This window comes from Setaria viridis, chromosome 3, assembly GCF_005286985.2.
Source record: "Setaria viridis chromosome 3, Setaria_viridis_v4.0, whole genome shotgun sequence".
Classification (NCBI taxonomy): Eukaryota; Viridiplantae; Streptophyta; class Magnoliopsida; order Poales; family Poaceae; genus Setaria; species Setaria viridis.
The window spans coordinates 23,956,833-23,974,319 of NC_048265.2; the positions used below are offsets into that span (position 1 = coordinate 23,956,833).

The 17,487-nt window shown below is 46.5% G+C and overlaps 2 pseudogenes; both read left to right on the forward strand.

The window, feature by feature from the left end:
- The first annotated feature begins 8,235 nt into the window (after positions 1–8,235).
- Positions 8,236–9,314, forward strand: LOC117849157 (2-hydroxyisoflavanone dehydratase-like; annotated as a pseudogene).
- A 360-nt stretch (positions 9,315–9,674) lies between these two features.
- On the forward strand, positions 9,675–17,402 carry LOC117848599 (disease resistance protein RGA5-like; annotated as a pseudogene).
- The last annotated feature ends 85 nt before the right edge of the window (positions 17,403–17,487 follow it).

Below are 17,487 nucleotides of genomic sequence, written 5' to 3' on the forward strand. Positions count from 1 at the left end.
GGAGAACGTAATTGGCACCTCGGACCATTTGAGAAACGTAGGCGTTGCTGGTTCAATTGACATAATCTCTCGGAGGGCTAGTTTCTAGGATCGCTTAGTAGTAGTACTCGGTGTGCCGCCGAAGATGACGTTGACGCTGTTGGACGGGTTCTGGAATTTGACGTTGTCACCATCGTCTTCATCTTCTTTGGCCTCGCCCTTGTCCTTTGCTCCCGAAGGTTCCGGCAGATCCTTCATGACTTTGCGCAGGTTATACCAATCCATCGTAGAGTGCTTAGAGTGTGGGTGCCACGGGTGGTGGTGTTTTATACCTAGCAACCTACTGAGGGGGTACCCGAGGTAGTAAATTGGTTGGTGGGGAATCGCCGGACCAGGAACTTGAAGGTAAAAGTGAGGACACAAGACATTTATACGGGTTTGGCCCGCCAGAGTAGCGTAATACCATACGTCCTGTTTGGAGTATTGTATATTGCGCCCTGCGCTTGGGTGTTGAGGTATGAGGTCTTGGTCCTCTGTTCTCTGAGACTCCATCGATCTAGGTATCCTTGCCCTCCTTTATATACTCCACGTGTTGTATGGTATGGGTCCTAATAGGATTACAGAGGAATCCTAGTAGGAGTCCGTCTTCTTCCTTCCTTGCGGGTACTGGGGATCTATCCCCGACAGGCCCCCGAGCCCTTCATAGTCGAATGCAGTAGTCTTCGAGTAGTTTTAAGATCCTGGCCGAGTAGTTTGGTGCTCTTCGAGTACTTTATCTGGTTGAATCTTTAAAATTTCTGAAAGCTGCCTTGAGGCTATGGTGTGCTCAAAGCCTTTGATCATCTTGATTCTGTAATCTTCATATATGGAGGGCGGCGAAAGTCGCACTCCATATGGAGTAGCCCCCGAGCCTTAGGTTGAATCGTAGAATCAGGTTGAGGGTCAATAGATGCTTGAATCTTCTTCATTTGTCTTGAAAAAAAATCAATTGCTGGATGTAGCTTATCAGCCCCCAAGCCTTAGATTGATTGAATAATTAATCCAAGAATCTTGAATCTTCACGCAAGTCATCATCCGAGTTGTTTTGCGGCATCCAACCCTCGAGCTTATGCGCCAGGTAAGTCGTAGGAGCCACATCGAGTAGTTATTGGTGCTTAGCCCCCGAGCTAGGAAGCTAGCCGAGCCATTGGAGATATTCCAAGTAGTAATTGGCGCTTAGCGTCCCAAGTTTGGGAACTAGCTGTGCTGTTGGAGGTACGCTTAGTGTCCTGGAGCATCGTCGCCGAAGCTTGACCTGAAAGAAAAGATGCATACATTATGTAGCATATTTGTAGCATATAGAAAACTACTGAAATTTATTCAGCGATCAATATAAATGTTGTATGCCATGCTCTTGTTTCGGACATATTTCTCCTAAGTAGTTAGCTTGTTACGTTTTAGGCTCTCAGCCTCTGTTTAGCCGTAGCAGTTGTGTGGCGAGATCTTTGTCTCTTGTATGCGTATGGGCGCTGCCGTTTGCACAGCTGAGATCTTTGTCTCGTGTATGTGTGCTAGCATTTTGGCATGACAGATGATCCGAGGCTTTCACGAATTAAGGCGTGTTCTGCTAGAGAAGATTAGTGACCTTAAGAGAACACAAAAATTAGTTGTGGTCGTTGCGACAAAAAGAGAGCGTGATTGCGCGCAAGAGTTTGCTGCCCTCCGGAGAATAAAGCGCGCATTGTGCGCAAAAGTTTGTTGCCCTCCGGCGAGTAGAGCTCATGTTGTGCGCATTGGTCAATCATGCTGAAACAAGCGATAGAAAAATAATTATTAAAAAGTGACTTAGCTTGATTTGTGGATAATTATCGACGAAGCCATGGCGGTCGTTGATGAAGCTGCGATTGTTGTTGATGAAACCGACTAGTAAGAGTCGATTCCGACTAGTTGTCGACAGTGTGAAGTTTGTCCCGACTAATTTTCTAGTCAAGACGAGGAGTCGAAGTTGTCATCGGCGAGGTAGCGGATCAGTCTTGTCGATTGTTGATGAAGCCAACTAGTCGGAATCAATTCCGACTTGTTGTTAATCACGTAGAACCCACCCTCGACTAGTTTTCTAGTCGAGACGAGTAGTCGAAGTAGTCATCGGCGGGTCGTCGGGCGCTCTCGTGAAGTTGAAGTAGTCAAGGTTGTCTCTGGCGTGTCGGCTTGCCGATTGTAGGTGTTGTCGCGCGAGCTGTAATTCAGATTAGTGCAATCCTTGGTGCATCTTGCATGTACGTGTGGTGGAAAAATCCCTTTTGCTCAAAGTTTCCAATGGAGGAGATGAATTTTGCCCTTTGCCTTGATTCAATTCAGGCACCAGACGGGCGATCCACGAAATCAGACTCCGCTTGAATTCTGCCTACCCGACTCCATCCTCGTCTCGAGTTCAACGATGCAATATGTGCGCCCACGTACGTCTTCCAAGTACGATTAGCAGGAGCAATAGATGTCCTGGTGATCCTTTATGTGCATATAGCGAAAAATATCCCAAGATCTTCTCTGGTAGGTTTGTTTTGAAACTCGTGCAGCAACAGCGAAATTGTCCCCTCTTCAAGCAACGAAATAGAGAAAATTCTCTCTGATTCACCAGCAATTTCTCTTCTCTCGATGTAGATGGAACATGCTGTCTTTCTTTGGAGATGAAAGTATGACCCACAAAAACATGCCATCGTAGATTGATTTCAACCCAGATTAAAGCTGCGGGGATCAAGGTCTTCGACTCCGTCTCGATCTTGTTGCATCACGCCGAATTGCTGACTTGTTAGCAATTCAAATGCGCTGTGCTGAACGGATTGGTTTTGTTGACGAGGTCCTTCAAGATCACCCAATGATCTCGACAATCACCCCTATCTGGCACGCCAGATGTCGGTGTTTTATACCCGGCAACCTACCAAGGGGGTACCCGAGGTAATAGATTGGTTGGTGGGGAATCGCCAAACCTGTAACTCGAAGGTAAAAGCAAGGACACAACACACGGATTTATACAAGTTCGTGTCGCTAGAGTAGCGTAATACCCTACGTCCTGTTTGGGGTGTTGTATATTGCGTCCTGCGCTTGGGTGTTGAGGTATGAGGTTTTGGTCCTCTATTCTCTGAGACTCCGGCGATCTAGGTACCCTTGCCCTCCTTTATATACTTCAGGGGACGGGATAACTAGTCAGTTACAAGGAGTAGTCCTAGTAGGATTATATGGTATGAGTCCTAGTAGTATTATAGAGGAATCCTAGTAAGAGTCCATCTTCTTCCTTCCTTGCGGGTATTGGGAATGTATCCCCGACAACGGGCACTGCTTTTTTCGGAGCTCTTTGAACGGAGTCCTTTCTTTATTCCCGCTGCCTTTCTGGGAAGACTGGAACATCACCGTGACAATATTGTCTGACTTCCTTTTGCAATTTAGACCACCCGAGTAGTTGCCTCGGTTGTTGTTATTGGGTTGATCGTTACGGTTTTTGTCATTATGTTGGCCATTACTCTGATTGATGTTGCTCTGGCCTTTGTTAGGACTGGACTCGAACCTCTTGATCTCTTTGTCTTCATCATCTGCCCAAGCTTGTATCATGATCTTGAGAGATTTGTTATCCTCTGGGCGTCTCCTGCCAAAATCTTGGAACATCTAGCGGTCATATAGACCATTCTGGAAGCAATCTATGGAGTCTTGCTCCGTGATGTCCACGATAGTGGCCTTCTTGTAAAAAAAATGAACATAACCGCGCAAGGTCTCGCCTTGTGCTGTTTAACTCGATCCTGTTGCCAGGACACTGTATAGCCCCTGTGAAGTTGTTTGCGAACGCCGCCTTGAGGTGTTTCCATGTGTCGATGGAGTTCTTATCTAGGGATTCGAGCAATGTGAGTGGCCCTGCCTCTATGTAGATGGGGAAGTAGATGACCTTGGTGTCGTCGTTTCCTCCCGCCGCCTGAACTGACAACGAGTAGCACCGCAGCCATTGGACTGGGTCCTGCTTGCCGTCGTACTTAGTGATGCCAGAGGTTTGAACTTGTTAGGTAGAACCGTCTTTCATACACATTTTGAGAAGGTGGGAAACTCGTCAGAAACCCCTCCTAGGTACTTGACTTCTTGTTCGCGCTTGTGACGACACCTTTCAGTGATTGTACGAGCGTCGCGGCTGTTGTTAATCTTTTGATGGAGGTCATTTACTGGGGGTTCAGGTTCTAGGTGGGGCCCATGGTGGCCACGACCTCCCGAAGGTTCCGCCCGACTACCCTCTGCCCTGATTTGGCTTGGTCTGGGACCCTCAATTCTGGCACCCTCATTTTTGGCACCCTCATTTCGACTTGGTCGCCTATGGCTACTGCCATGTTGGGATGAGGTGTTTCGAATCTAGTGTACTTGGCTTTGTTGATCGAGTTGCTCATACGCACGCTTCGCCAGTTGAGCTAGTTGCCTGTTGTACTTAGTTTGTGGCATGGTCCGAGTAATCAGGTCGATGGATGCGATGATGGCGAGAGGAGTATGTTGCTGATGCGTTTGAACTACTTCAAACGCGTGATCCAAGTTCATGATGTGTAGATCAACAGCAAGGCGGCGATGGCACTCTACTCTTGTAGCGTTTCTTACCCGCTGTCGATTCCTTTGAGCTTCGGTTTCTTCTCCTTCTGGCTGATCTTCATCCTCGCCCCTTGTTGAGTAACGATGGTGAGGAGTTCCAGCTTTGGAGAATAGCTACCCAAACTTGATGTGATGACCTCTGTGGAGCCATCTTCTTCGTAGATAGGCGACCGAGGGGTACCCTCCTGGTATGGGAGGGTGTCGAGGTAGGCAACAAGGATGACTCGTCATCTTTGGTAAGAGCAGGTGGCTTCATGTTGGGCCAGTAGACAAATTTGCTTTTGCGGAGTTAATATGATCACCATGCCTTTTGTGGACCTAGTAATGGAGTTTGCTTGTCTGGATTGGAGTAATAGTCGAGGTCCTCGATCAAATTCGAGTTGGATTGTAATCTGGACATGTAGCTTGCTGGGTAGCACCTGAGTTTCAGAGTCCGAATGGGAATCGACTTGTATTGTAGACTGATTCGCACAATGGCTTAAGCACCAGCTTCGTGGGAACCAATCTGGGATAGTGGGAGAAGTTGAGTTGTACTCGGACTCGTCTCCCGAGCCTCGGAATAAGTCAAAAATTTCATTGAACTTTTTGACAAAATCCTCCAGAGCTTGGCGATAGGGTTGATGTCGTATTGCTTCTCCTCCGGGGCCGGCGCAATGTGGAGGTGGAAGTTTCCAGCGCCGTCTGCAATGTAATCCCAGGAGCTAAAGGTGAATGTCACACCCACTTCGAACGCGACGATGGGATTGATGGTGACTTGGGCCATCAAGTTTGCCAGCAGATTCTCAGCGAGGTTCCTTACCTGGCGCACCAGCTATCTGTGTTTAGACCCGGCAACCTACCGACGGGGTACCTGAGGTAGTGTTATACGCATGGGGCTTGCCGAGATCAGTAACTCGAAGGTGAACTCGAACACACGATTTACTCGAAATTCAAATACAAACTTGTTTATGCAAATTCCATTTGAATCAAAAGGTCAGTAATGATGTAGATAGACTTCTGTAGGTGATCCCTATAAGAAAAAACTCGCAAACGCATAGATTGGGACCAAACAAGTTCTAGGTCAACAAGAACTTGAAGAACACAATAAGCACACGAGACAAAGGATTTCTTTACCGAAGTTCACCCCCACAAAAGAAGCTATGTATCTGTTGAGGAGCTTATAAAGAGTTGGGTCCTCACTAACCCTTTACCTCCCCAATCAACCACAAAAGGAGGATTAGGTCACTTACTATGAATCCTCCAAGACGATAGGCAATATAAACTTTCCGGGCACACCACAACAAGAGGGTCCTCAAACGAGTGACGCCTAACCATCTAGAAGCAAGCTTCAAGAGTAACAAACACGAATCAAAGACCAAAAATACTTCAAGTGCTCTTGAGATGAACAAGGTTGACCTCACACTCAAAGGTAGAGTCACACACCTCAAACTTCCTCTCACCCAAACCCTAGCTCAAATCTCTCAAGGATTAGCTTAAGAAGGGAGTGGGAAGGAGTATTGAATGCTCTATAAAGAGTTTGTCTCGGGTTAGGTTAGCAGCAAATGAAGAAAGGGGTGAGGGGTATAAATACCCGACCCAAAAAACTAGCTGTTACTGTGTGTTAAAGTACCTATCAGAACTTCTGACACAGGGTCATAACTTCGGATGGTATTAAATTAAAATACATTGAGCACCCATTGTCGAAAGTTACCCGAGACTTTCGACAAATGTCGGAACTTCCAACACCCTCAGGAACTGTGAGAAATAGCATGTGTATATGCAAGGTTGTTGTGTCTCTCATAAGTGGTTAGCATCTCAAATAAGCACTTTTAACAACTTCAAGCCAACCGGACGTGTCTCCCTTAATAGTACGATGTTCCTATACTTAAATTTAAAATTATAAAATTATAAATCATTCTTTTTTACACCGTCCTTCAATTATTTTAGACCCCTACCTTACACCTTTGCACATCTTTTGCTTTAAGCATATCAATTTCTCAATAAAATAATTAGTTCCTTAATTATGTATATCATAAACACCAAACTTACTTTGGGAGCTAAGATGCACTTTCACCTTAAAAATTTTACTAATAATAATTTGGGACTGAGGGAGCTTTTCTGATATCAGGATTCTCCAACAAGCTGCTTCTCGGACCTTTTTCTAATACGCCAGGTCACCAGCTTTTCCATGAGTTTAAGCTGGCCAAACAAAGGCCCGTGGATCGTGCTGGTTTATCCGAACTCCCATGTACTTTGTCAGATCAGATACAATGTTGCATTCTTTAAGGCCTGTTTGGGAGCACTCCACTCCAGAAAAACCAGCTCCACTCCACCAGCTCCACACTTTCCTAGCTCCACTCCACCAACTCCAAAAAAACATGGAGCTGCTGCACGTGTTTGGCTAATGGCAGTGCTCCAGCTCCAAAAACATTAGCTCTTGTTGTGAATTGTCTATTATACCCATGTGAATAGGGCCCACTTGTCAGTCTCCTTTTCTTCTCCTTTCTTCTCCTTCTCCTTTCTTCTCCCGGGGCGCAGGGGTGGCGGGCGGGTAGCGCGGGGCGCGGCGGGCGGCAGGCAGGGCGGCGTGCGGCGGGCGACGGGCGGGCGGCGCGGCGCGCAGGGCGCAGGGGCGGGCGGGCGCGGGGTGGTGCGGCGCGGCGAGCGGCAGGCAGGCAGGGCGCGCGGCGGGCGAGCGGCGCGGCAGGCCGGGGTGGCGCGGCGAGCGGCGGGCAGGGGCGGCGTGGCGAGCCGGGGCGGCGGGCGGCAGGCAGGCAGAGGCAGCGCGGCGAGCCGGGCGCAGGGGCGGCACGGCGGGATGAGATGAGGGAGGCGACGGGCCTTTTTCTTTTTCCTGAATCGAACATACCCGGTATGTGTGTAACGAGTAGCAATGGTGGGTAAATACCCAACAACTCCACGAGGATGTCTGTAAAGGGGGTTTTTAGAGCACCCCTTGAGGTACTCCAAAAAAACGTGGATCTACCCCCCTGCTCCACCTTTTTTCTGGAGCCGGAGTTGCTGGAACTAGACGCGTTTGGCTGCGAAATTTTCGGAGTTGGTGGAGTGGAGTAATTTTTCGTGAAGTGAAGTGCTCCCAAATACCCTAATAAACTTTGTCGGATCAGATACAATGTTACATTCTTTAATAATAATAAGAAGATACAATGTTGCATCGGTCTTTGGTTGGGATACTACCGTTGGAAAGCGGCCGACCTAACATATTACATATGCACTGTTTCGCAGCACCATTGTTACTGATAGCCATTTTTGACTTAGGGGCCTCGGGTGAAGATAAAGCAGGCAGGCTTTGACTTAAACAGCTGGACACGTGTGGTTGTGCCGTTGTGGTAGTGGTACTCCTTTTCGCTGTGGGCGCAGCGCATGTCTTTGCTCTTGCTGCCATGCAGTCCATTACCAATGTGAAAATTGCACCAACATCCACGAGTCACTCCGGTTTTGGAATATCTAATTATTTGATATCCTTAGTTACTTTTACATTTGCATTTACATATTTACCATTGAAGAGATGTTTTAGCAATAAAATTGTCATTTTATCCTCCGTAGCACGCCATGTCACGGGACAGGTCCACGCTGGTTTCCGCTTGCCAAATGACCCCGTGCCCCCTGGCGCTCCCCGCACGCCGCTCTTCTCTCTTCGTCTCCCCCTCAGGACCCACGTCGGCCATGGGCCGCTCCACCCCCCGGCTCAAGAGGCCAAGACAGGCGCCCGCTGGTAGGACGAAAGGGAACAAGAAGGATCGGCTCCCCGTGCTCATGTTCTACGATGACAGCGCGTTCATCATCGAGTCCACGTTCACGCTGCTGTACCACGCGTACCTGAACACGGTGGCGGCGAAGGCGCGCGTCATGGCAGTGCTCGTGGAGTACCGCCTCGTGCCGAAGCACCAGCTACCGGCGGCATACGATGACTCGTGGCAGGCGCTCAACTGGGTCACCCGGAACACCACGTCCGGGCCAGAGCCGTGGCTGCGGGACCGAGGCAACCTTTCCCGCTTGTTCGTTGCCGGGGACAGCGCCGGTGCCAACATCGCGCACAACATGGCCATGCGCGTGGGCACAGAGGGCGGGCTAGATGGCGGCGCGGCTATCACGGGGCTCTTGCTCCTTGATCCCTACTTTTGGGGCAAAGAGCCCATGGTCGGGAGACGACGAATAAGGCGATGCGGCGCTAGTACAAGACGGCGTGGTCCTTCATCTGCGGCGGGCGGTACGGCATCGACAACCCGCTGGTGAACCCGCTGTCGCTGCCCATGGCGGGGCTGTGAAGGGTGGTGAGCTCGCGCATGGCCGTGACGTCATCGGGCCTGGACGACTTCCGTCCACAGGACCTGGCGTACGCAGCAGCGCTCAATGGCAGCGGGTGGGGTAGGGAGGTCGAGCAGTACGAGACTCCTGGCGAGCGGCATGTCTACTTCCTCGACAGGCCCAAGGACCCCAACTCCGTTAAGGAGCTAGCCTTCGTCACCAGCTTCCAACAACCGGCGGAGGACGTGACGGCAGCACGGTGGCCTGCGGGCGGAGGCGTGGCCCCGACGGCGGCGGTGACCCGCGGGCGGCGTGCGGTGAGCCATGGGGGTGGAGCAGCCAGGGGAGACGGAGAGAGAGAAGAGCTGCGCGCGGGGAGCATAAAGGCTAGGGGCACGGGGGTCATTTGGCGAGCAAAAACTAGCGTGAACCGTGACATGGCGTGCCACGTCGGACAAAATGATAATTTTGTTGCTAAAACATCTCTCCGGTGGTAAATATGTAGATGCAAATATAAAAGTGGCTTAGCGCCATTTTCAAGGATGGCAAATAATTAGATATTCCTCAATTTTGAGATACTGTATATTCGCAAATAATTAGATATTCCTCAATTTTGAGATACTATATATTCCCCAGAAACTTCATATGTTATAAATGCCAACCTACAAATACGGCATGAGAATAAAATAGAAACTTAACAAATATAGTCGCGACTCAGATACAATCGACGAATGAGGCAACTAGTGTTTGCATCGCGCAACTCTACACGAAAGATAATCTCAAGTGACCCAAAACGACCGGTAAGCAATCGGAATAGCTAACCATCTAATATCCAAAACGACATGTATAAACTTTTCTCGGTATATCATTCCTTTCGTCGAAGTGTTGCCCGTTATGAATCACAAACACGAGGCTGGAAACAAGAATCCATGTTCTTCAAGGCATCTGTGACAAAGGATTTTCTCTGATCTGCTGTGGGAAATGGCGGAGGCTCCAGTGAGTGTTTCGCTAGGGGTCGTCCGCTCCCTCCCTGCCAAGCTAGAGCGGCTGCTGTCGCCGGAGGCCGACCAATGGCTGCGGCTGCGCAATGGGGAGAAGAACAAGATTCGCCTCCTCAAGCACCACCTCCAGGAGTTGATGGACAAGTACCTGGTAGAGCCGTCGAATGTGGAGGCTCCGGCCTCGGCGGCCAGGTGCTGGGTGAAGGAGGTGCGCGAGCTGTCGTACGACATCGACGACTTTCTCGACGAGCTCACCCACGGGCTCCACTCGGCCGCCGCCCGGAAGAACCTCCGCGGCAGGGTCGCCAGGCTCCGGGAGGACCTGAGCCGGAGCCGGTGGGTCGCCTGCGAGACCGCACGATTCAGGGCCCGATTGGAGGATGCGATTCAGCGGCACAAGAGGTACAATCTTGACAAGCATCAGAGTCGGGTAGTCAGGATTGATTCGGATGAACCCCCAATACCACCGCTGTGTGGAATGGAGGCGACGCGCCTGGTTGGTATCGACAGCTCCATGGAAAAGCTTGGTGAGTGGTTGACTGGAGATGGAGAGCAGAAACTGAGAGTAGTGTCCATTGTTGGACTTGGGGGAGTTGGCAAGACAACTCTTGCGAAAGAGCTGTACCGCAAGCTCGGAAGGCGATTTGAGTGCCGGGCTTTTGCACGGTCATCCCAGAAGCCTGACATGAGGAGGCTTCTCAGCAGCATACTCTTACAAGTTCGTCGACAACGGTTGCCTGATGATGCAGAGCTGGGTAATCTCATTGGCACGATCAGGGCGCACCTGCAAGATAAGAAGTAAGTTTCTGCACACATATTGGCAAATCTTTTCCTCAGAGTAGTTGCTCAGTTAGGCTTATAAAGACCATATGGTTTTCTAGAAAACCCTGGGTACTTGACTACACAGAGATACGATTATATCCACTTTGCTGATTTTCAGTTGCCTCAGAGTTCCCTTTTGTTCACCTAAACTGCACCTTCTTAGTTTGAAGTTTAATGCTGTCTATTGTGCACTTTTTAGGGGGGGGGGGGGGGTATTACTGCACATTTTGCATTGAGCAGAGGAACCATACTTTTGATTTGGTGATTAGGTGGTGAAGAGATGTGTCTGGAAAGTAACAAAATTTCAGTGCATTTATTATTGAACATTTTGCATTTTGTGTTTAAATCAGGAACTCTCCCAAGCACTAGAAACATTATGGACCCTTGGCTTGACACAGGAATGTGCACCTGAAACACTGTATGATGCAAACCAAATAATAGTTCTTCTATAGGAACTTGGATGGTCACCAAAATTTAGGGTTTATCTACATGCATGCCTGAATTCTGAGAATGTCTCCTACTGCCTGTGCTATTTGAGATATAAGATTACTTCAAGAAACTAATATCATATACTTGAATGGTACATGACATGCTGATTATTTTCCAAAGGAAGTCCCCTTACTCCACAAGAAAACCCCTGAACTTTGATCTGGTCCACTTAATTCAAATATTTCAATAGCAGATCTTATGAAGATGGTTATTTTCCATTAAAGACTGTAAGTTTTTTGCAGCTACTTCATCATAATTGATGATTTGTGGGCTTCATCAACGTGGGATGTTGTCAGTCGTGCTTTGCCAGATGATAAATGTTGCAGTAGAGTACTAATTACAACGGAAAGCGATGTTGTAGCTCAGATATGTTCTGATCATAACTCTAAGCATATTTTTAAGATGGAACCTCTTAGCGACGATGAGTCAACAAAAATATTTTTTAGTAGATTTCCTGGCAATCAATCTACAAATAATCAGCACTCGTATGAAGTTTCATCTGAAATTATAAGAAAATGCGGTGGTTTTCCACTAGCAACTATTACTACAGCAAGCCTTTTAGTAAGACATCAGAATTGGGCAGAGCAATGTAACTGGATAAGGAGATCACTGAGCTCAAATTTAAGGACAGATCCAACTATTGAACGAATGAAACAAGTACTTAGCCTTTGTTACAACAATCTTCCTTGTCATTTAAAAGCTTGCATGCTATATCTTAGTATATATAAAGAGGACCATATAATCTTGAAAGACGATTTGGTAAAGCAGTGGATAGCTGAAGGTTTTATCTGTGCACAAGAAGGGTTAGGCAAGGAGGAAGTTGCAAGTACCTATTTTCATGAGCTTGTTAATGGGGGGATGATCCAACCTGTAGACATCAACTACAACGGTGAGGTGCTATCATGTACAGTGCACTACATGATACTAAATCTTATTAGGTACAAGTCCATAGAAGAAAATTTCGTCACTGCTATTGATCATTCTCAGGCCAATATAAGACTTGCTGATAAGGTTCGTCGACTGTCTCTCCAATTTGGCGATGCAGAATATGCAGCACAACCCACAAAATTAAGGCTGTTGCAAGTCCAGTCACTTGCCTTTTTTGGACTCTTCAAGTCTTTGCCTTCTATATCAGAATTTCGGCTCCTTCGGGTTATGATCCTTCATCTTTGGGGTGACAAGGATAACAAAAGTTTCGACCTTACCACTGTCTGCCAGTTGTTTCGACTGAGATATTTGGAGATAGTATGTAATGTCACTTTGGATCTGCAAACCAAGATGCAAGGTCTACAACACTTGGAGACACTGATAATAGATTCTAGAATAACTGAGGTTCCACTGGATATTGTTCATTTACCAGGTCTGCGGTACCTTAGGCTTCCTGGTGACACAAACTTGCCAAACGGTATTGGCCAATTGACATCTCTGCATGCATTAGGGAGCTTTGATCTCAGTAGCAATTCAGCAGACAATGTGCTAAACCTAGGCAAGCTGACCAATCTACAAGATCTTCATCTCATCTGTTCTACAATGCCTTCTGACAATCTTGAGAAGAAGTTGCAGTGCTTGGGCTCTATTCTCTCGAATCTCAGCAATCTCAAGTCTCTAACCATGTTACTTGCAGGCTCCTCAAATGCTACTCTGAAGGCAAGTGCTTCAAGCAGTAATATTTGCTGTGATAGTTTGAGCAGTGTGTCCTCTCCTCCAGCTCTTCTCCAGAAGCTTGAGTTGTTGCCACAGATTTGCATCTTTTCCATCCTTCCTGAGTGGATTGGAAAACTACGACTACTTGCCATTTTAAAGATTCAAGTCATGGGCCTATCGAGTAATGATATTGATATCCTTGAAGGACTTCCTGCCCTCTCTGCTCTCTTGTTGTATGTCCAGACTGCCTCAACAAAAAGGATCCTTTTTAACAAGGAGGGATTCCCAGTTCTGAAACACTTCAAATTCGTCTGTTCTGCCCTTTGCATAGCCTTTGCTAAAGGAGCAATGCCCAATGTTCGAAGGCTCAAGCTAGGCTTCAATGCTAACACGTTGGTTCAACACAATCCGGTAGATGCTGGCTTTGAACACTTGATAGGCCTCGAAGAGATCTCTGCAAAAATAGGAAATGCTGGTGCTGATGAATCCAGTAGAATGGCTGCACAGTCTGCATTGAAGGCCGCCTTTATCCCTTGTAGGGTCAACATAAAATTGGTGGATTGGACCTTTTATGGTGAAAAAGAAAGGAGTAGAAAAGCTCAAAAGGAAACACCCCAGACTCTAGAAATTACCAATCCAATTCCAGATGTTATCACAAAAGAAGGTTCACATGAACGATATGGAATTGGAGAAAAGGGCTCAAAGCAAGACACAAACAAACGATCTGATAACAGGTGCAGACTTTACTCTAGCCTCCTCTTATCACTGCTTGTTCCATACCCTCTTTATTCTGCCCATATGAGCTCTGAGTTCTAAATGGTTGCTGCCTCTAGGATTACTGTTTCATTGGGGTCCTCTGATGAACTACAAGAAATACAAGAAATGGCCTCCATTGAAGCCACAAGTAAACAACATGATACTGGGTACGTATTTTTCTCGAATAAAGAGGAAATATGAGAATATATGGCGTCCTTCTTATTATTCTTCAATATCATTGCTCCCATAACCTAACCCTTTATTCTGCACATATGAGTTCTGAGTGCTAAATGGTTTCTGCCACTAGGATTACTATGTCGTTGGAGTCCTCAGATGAACAACAGGAAATACAAGAAATGGGTTCAGTGGAAGCCACACGCAAACAATGTGGTACTGGGTATGTATTTCTTAAATAAAGAGAGCATATGTCTTCCTTATTTTCTTCAATACCATTGCTCGTTCCATACCCTTTATTCTGCCCATATGAGTTCCGAATGCTAAATGGCTGCTGCCACTAGGATTACTGTGTCATTCGAGTCCGTAGATGAACAACAGGAAATACAAGAAATGGGCTCAGTGAAAACCACAAGCAAACAACGTGGTACTGGGTACGTATTTATCTCAAATAAAGAGAACATATGGCTTCCTTCTTATTCCGGTTCCATACCCTTTGTTCTGACCATACGAGTTCTAAGTGCAAAATGATTACTGCCACTAGGGTTACTGTGTCGTTGGAGTCCTCAGTTGAACAGGATATACAAGAATTGGGCTCAGTGGAAGCCACAAGCAAACAACATAGTAGTGGGTATGTATTTGTCTCAAATAAAGAGAACATACAGCTTTCTTCTTATCATTCTTCAATATCTCCATATGAGTTCTGAGTGTTTAATGGTTGTTGCCACTAGGATTACGGTGTTGTTGGAGTCCTCAGATAAACAACAAGAAATGGGCTCAGCGGAAGCCACAACCAAAGAACTTGATACCGGGTACGTATTTAAAAAAAAAAACTCAACTAGGGGGAGAGGCGTTATATGGCTTTCTTTTTATTATTGTTCAATATCTCCTAGTATCTCCCATATCATTTATGCCCATGCTTAGGTAGAGAGTGATTTGACTAAATCCCCTTGTTTTAGCATGGTTATTACTTTATTTTTCCTTCCAATCAATAGGGATTGAACCTAAGTCCCCCTCTTGATTGTGAACAAAGACTTCGTTTGTTCACTGCCATTTCATCCTATCTTAGAATTTTGACAGGTGCTAAATGTATCTATTCAAGCAGACACTATCAGATGAATACGTGGTATTTGTATATACTGATTAGTAATTATTCAATGCAAATTAAATGTTTATAATGAATTTAGGGATCTGCCCAACAACAATTTAACTGGACAAGCTCCATCAACTGGTTCACTTTCATTATCCACCCCCATCAGGTAAAGCTAGAATTTATGATGTCAACACCAATTTTTCGGCCTTGACACTTCTGCTATTAACACTTGTCTATTTTTGCAGTTTTGCCAACAACCCTAACATATGTGGGCCTGGCACCACGGAACCTAGCCCTGGTGCCTCTCACTTTAGTCCACCACCTGTGCAATCACCAGGTGATTTGTTCAGATCCTTGACTATTAAGTCCATGTAAATATGTTGAGTTCAACATGGCTTATGCTGGGTCAGAAATGGAGAGCCTAACATTAGATCACCCCCCCCCCCCACCCCCACCCCCACCCCAAACACACACGGGCGCACACACAAAATGAAATTTGCGGTGGAAGAAAAAGGAAGAGGAAGATTTAAGGAACCAAGGAGAAGGAAGATGAGCCCCCTTAGTTTCTAAGGCTGGCTCCGCTCCTGCTAGTTTCTCTCCATGTGAGTTGTGACTAGGGCCGACACCACCACTAGTGGACCAAAAACCTGTACATCCCATTTTGCTCTTTCATCTAAGTGACATCCTCGTTGGCACTAATTCAGTGCCTACTTGTCCCTCTTCATGCCCCCCTCCCCGCCTGCATGGGTATAGCAGTAATTTAGCGTATATGAGTTTGCTGCTGATTTTTTTTTTATTCCATGCAGGAAGTTGTTCTTCTTGTATTGGTGCAATTGCTACTGGAGTGTCTGCCAGTGCCACCTTGCTATTGGCTATTCCTGCAATATGTTGTGCATTGTGTCGATGTAGGAAATCAAAAGAGCATTTATTTGATGTACAATCAGAGGACAATAAATTACTTGTGGCAGCCAAGCTTGGCCAGCTTAAGAGATTTTCGTTTTGGGAACTAAGAGCTGCAACAGATGTCTTCAGCAATAGGAACCTTCTTGGAAGAGGTGGATTTGGCGACGTCTATAAGGGAAGACTGGCAGATGGTTCGTTAGTAGCTGTTAGGAGGCTAAAGGAGATGACACCTGTTATGAAACTACAGTTTGAAACAGAAGTTGAGATGAGTGGTATGGTCGTTGCACACAGAAATCTATTGCGTCTTTGTGGATTCTGTATGACATCAGCAGAATGTTTGCTTGTATATCCTTATATGGGTAATGGAAGTGTTGCATCACGTTTAAGAGGTACTCTATCCTATTTACTATAGTCATCGTACAGCCTTTATATTGTTTTTTTTCCAGCTTGTTATACTTTCTCAACAACAATATCCAAATGTGAAACATTTATTGCTTTGGTTTATTTTGTAGAACGGAAACCGTTTGAACCCCCTTTAGATTGGCAAACAAGGAGAAGGATTGCATTAGGTTCTGCTAGGGGCTTGTCCTGTTTACATGACCAGTGTGATCCAAAGATTATCCATCATGATGTCAAAGCTGCTAATATCTTATTAGATGAAGACTTTGAAGCTGTAGTGGGACACTTCAATTTGGCCAAGCTAATGGATCACAAGGATACAGATGAGGTAACAACTGGTGTTCGTGGAACAATTGGGCACATTGCACCTGAATATCTTTCCACAGGAAGAATCTCCGAGAAAATCGATGTGTACGGTTACGGAATGATGCTCTTGGAGCTCATTACAGGACAGCGTGCGTTTGATCTTGTTCGCCTTGCCAATGATGAAGATGTCATGCTACTTGACTGGGTAATTTAGTAATGCCATGTCCTCAGTTCAAATTGCAATCTAGCTGTGTGGCTTGACACAACAATACCTGCTTTGATTGGCGTAATGGTGAGTTTATGTGATTTGTGCAGGTCAAGGGAATACTAAACCAGAAGAGACTGGAGATGATCATTGATCCAGATATACACAAGAGCTGCATAGATTCTGAGGTGGAATCCCTGATCCAGGTTGCGCTCCTTTGCACACAGAGCTCCCCAGTGGACCGACCTCAGATGTCGGAGGTGGTGAGGATGCTTGAAGGAAATGGACTTGACGAGATGGGAGGAGTGGCAGCAGGCAGAAGCAGTACGGGAGGAAGCCATGCTGGGCCCGCAGCTAAACTCACAGGGGATTCAACTGACATCCAAGAGGTCGAGCTATTATATTATAGCTCAGATGATGACAGCTGCTAATTCTTGTATTTTGTTAAGGGTAATAGCAATGTGTATGAATCATCCTAGCAATGTGTATTCAGAGCTCAGATGATGACAGGTAGAGAGTGAGTTTGGGCTCTTGATCGTTGAAAGGCCGTGAGGCCCCGAAGGATCCAGCCAGCCGCCCAGGCCCCGAAGGAACGTGAAAAATTACTTAGGTTTCTGATTAAAATTGCGAGGCTGCTAATTTTCTTCAAACGGTTACTATGTCATAACGATATGCCTCTTTTTGTCAATTTGGAACTGTAGTGCTTTAACAAAGATGTAAACCTAGTCAATGCTAGAACTTTGAACAATCAATTTAGTATAAACATGGCTTGTAATTTCAACTTGGGCAGGAAGGGATCAGACTATTCATCTGCACAACGTTCACTAACCCACTGTAACATGAACGTCATGGAGTCGACCATGCTTTTCAGCGAATAT